We start from the raw sequence: 4,030 nt of genomic DNA on the forward strand, positions 1-4,030 counted from the left end.
GCACAAACTCTTTATTTTGTAAACTTTTTATTTTAACATATTTGAACTCCTTTGTCTAGTAAAGTTTTACCTGCTACAACGGAAAGAAGCACAATGCTGAATTTTGGAGGTATGAGTGGTTCATCGTAATGTGAATATGAATGAACTGCCAAAAATATCTCACACCGAAGCATCCTTCTTGATAATTCTGACAGACCCAAAACCAATATTGTTTGTCTGTTATGAATAGCTCTTTATCTTAATCCAAATTACCAAATAAGAAGAACCACCTGACAATAAGGAATTTATAGCCAAACACTCTGTCAGTTATTGCTTTATGAATACCTGCCTGGTTAGGTGAGGTACTATAGAACAATAGATGGGAAGATCTACACACATTCACATAATAAACCACTTCTCTCTAAAACAATAATGTTTTGACTTAATACTTAAACTTCTAGTTAAAATACTTCAACAAACAAACTACGCTAGTAATGTTGAACTACGCTACAAAGTAAAGAATAGTTAGAAGCTAATGTCCAAGGTCCTCCTTATCTGCCCTCTTCAGAATACAGCCAATCAGTGCCAAGGAAAATTAATGGCACTTTTCGATTGGCTGCTTTGCAAATATTTGCCAATAGCACATGAAGTAGCATTGAGCCTCAGTATTTCATCTTCCAAGGCTGCATTTTCTCTGGAATAAATAAGATTTTTTTTCTGCAAATAATTGATGTTATGTTCTTCAGAATAAATATGCAAATAAATGAATCTGCAAATAATGAGCAACGAATTAGAGAAATCCACTGTCATAAAAGTATACATTAGATTACATTACATTACATTTGATTACCAAATGCTACATCTTTTCACTCATTCAGTAAATATTTCAAATGTAATAATTTCTAATTGAAATATTGAGCTGTATTTATATCTACTTTCTAACATTTATGAAATGGCTCACTCAAAAATAGAATTTACCTTTCAGATTGATCTTGATAGATTTGAGACTGAAATAAACAATATAATTCATGAGACTGATTGGATTTTCAATATTATAGATACAGCTTTAATTGTTTAACAGTCAACCCTCTATGAATCTTTTATTGTCTCCTTCATTGAGTTGAGGCATTATTATCCATACGCATCAAATCCAGTCTGTTTTGGTCGTGGAGAGGTACAGTGACTGGACTAATGAGGTTATTCAGGTACCTTTGGTTTGTCACACTACCATTCACAAAGGGTAGGGCAGTTTTGTATTGACTATACACACTTGCCTAAAGTATAACACCACCACCACCTTCAAAACATCCTCTGGTGACAACAGTGTCTGTTGCATGGCACTGTCCTTGATATTACAGCAAGTGTTGGCACCCATAAATTTGGCTCAGTGTGGAAGAACATTCATCCTACAACAACACTGAGACTCATAAGTTCGTTGTCGAGTGCAAATGCTTTCTGACTCATGCCAGACGAAAACTTCTGTACCTTTTATCTTTGTCAGACCCTTGAAGTCAGTCTAGCATAAAGGCAAAGCTGATTTCAGTGATTTGTGATGGTCTCTCATTGTTTACAATGAAGCAGTTATTATGGGATATGGCTAAATGACATTCAAAGCTTTATCGTGAGTCCAAACTATTTGTGTCTTTATAGCAAACTGCTGCTCACACTCTACGTTCATTGGCAATGCTTTCTGAGAACAACCGATTTGAAGGGTCACAATGTCACTGTTGATTGACTGTTAGGGGACTTGGTGTAGATTCTCAGACCCATGACTGTTCTCACACAGACAGAAATGAAAACATTTTGGACAAGAAAGAAGAGTGATTTGAGGCAGGAGTGAAAGACCAACTTGGGATTAAGGTCTTGGGGTATCCTAGAATAGTTCTTTTTACGTCCCCAATCCAACATGTGATAAGTGGGAGAAACTTGATTTATATGAACACTTCCTAAAGACAACCACTACTCACTTCCATGGCTTTATTTTATTTATAACAAAATTTCAGATCAAAACCCATTCATCCTCTCATTTGCAATTTTCACTTAATCGTGTAGACTCACAATAAAGCTTGGAATCTGTACTAAAAGTCATTGTATGAGAGACACTGTCAACTTTCAATCTCGGGGCCAATTAAGGAAAGTATAGTAAAAGGAACTATCCACACATTAGTGATGAAAATGTAGTCACAAACACATTGCACTCTTATCTGTGAAAGGTGCTATATAAATACAGCTTACGTAATGTAATTATAGAATCTTAGGCAGTGAGGAAACCCAGGAAAGGACCTTCAAAACATGGAAATTTCTCTGTTGAATGCCCAAATCAGGCATTAAATCAAACAAGCAAAAAACATTAAGGTGGACAAAATAATTACTGAACAGTACAAAAGCTGGAGAGGCTGCAGTGCTGTTGCCCTTAGAGCTATACAACAGCACAGCTAAATTCATAAAGACAATGATCAAGTTACAGCTTCAGGTTATGTAACTTCAGTTTATAATTCCTGTCCATGAAGAAGCTTTGGTGCTCCATGATGGAACACCGAAGAAGCACATTGTTTATACTAGCAACACAGTTAAGCATAAGGGCAAATACCACCATACCAGGTTAAACAGGAAAAACAGATGGGGAGTGGTGGTAGAGGGAAACGTCTGGATGTTTTCTTGTTAAACTACCACTTGTTTTAGCATTTCCGAGTATCCAGCAGCATCCATGTTGTCAGGAAAAAAATCCAAGCAATGACAGTTGCTTATAGCCTTCACTGTTCCTTTCTTTACTTCATAGTAGTTGCTTCACCTTAATTTGAGAAACCGGCAGAGAATAAGGATTAGTTACATTTTTGGAGTGCGACATTTCTGACCAGTACTGACAAAATATTTTATAACGAAAAACAGCACCAGTGACTAAATAGGACAGCAAACTACAAAACCTAGGATAATTTAACAAGAACAGTATTGTATGAAGAATAATGTTTCTACTTAGTGTCAGTTGGGTACAATATCTTCCACTGAGCCTGGATAAAAGCAGTGATTCAGAGTCACAGTAAAGATACGATTCTGAGCAAAGATACACCAAGAAATAAGACTCAATCACATATGAGACACAGGAGTATTTTAGTGTTTCTCTGTATTTATTCCTTGCAAAAAAGATTTCCCACTACGGAGTTTTTAAATCAGCTAAACAGAGAATGATGCCTTTTTGGCCCTTCCTCAAACAGAGGAAGTATTCTTCCTCATTGGTCTCAGTAAAACTCTCGTTCTACATTTTTAAGATCAAGCTACAGGAAGCTTTCAACTGGCCACCAAAAGGCATCTTCAGAAGTTCAACATATTGCAATTATGGTCCCTAACAATCTCAAAGCTTGTTAAAGAGCATCTTTCTCTAAAGTCTGAGCACTGATCAAAGAAAGAGGTAAAGGTCACAGAGGTGGTTAAATACTTTGACATTATGAACTGTCTTGGTTGATATTTCTCTTCAATTCCTGCTTTACTTTTCGTGTGTCTACAAGTAAGCTAGAAAGATTCAATGAATTAACTTGGTACCTCCATGGCCTTAAGGGTTGTCCATCATCACTTCTAGAGCTGCATAGGCATTTACTAAAAAGTTGTAGTTTGCTTGTGAGGATGGTGTCTTTTTGAAAGTAATTTAAGTGAAGGCCAATTGTAGAATGATAGGAAATATATCACAAAATAACATTTTATTGCCATAGTTTTTTTCCTATAATAGGAAAGCTTGCCAAGTAGTTTGAGAAATGCTGGTCCAAGATCAGACAGTCATGGACCCATATGAAAAGGAAAACCAGGAGGAGGAGAAACAGAGGGGCAGTGTGAAGAACAGGTCAGTCTAGTCTTCTTCCACCAGGAGGATACCTGCGTGTTAACACGCCTGTTACCCTGTCTGGGAGGAGTCAGCAGTGTTTAGAGCTGTACTGGCTCATGTGTCAGTGTGTTTGTATGTTTTTAAGAACAACCAAAGACAGAGAAAGAGAGAGGGAGACAAAGTGAAGCTGGAGACAAAGAAGCTGTACGACTGAGACGGTGAAGCTTTCTTAGGATC

The sequence above is a fragment of the Xiphophorus hellerii genome, chromosome 5 (genome assembly GCF_003331165.1).
Source record: "Xiphophorus hellerii strain 12219 chromosome 5, Xiphophorus_hellerii-4.1, whole genome shotgun sequence".
In the NCBI taxonomy this organism is placed as follows: Eukaryota; Metazoa; Chordata; class Actinopteri; order Cyprinodontiformes; family Poeciliidae; genus Xiphophorus; species Xiphophorus hellerii.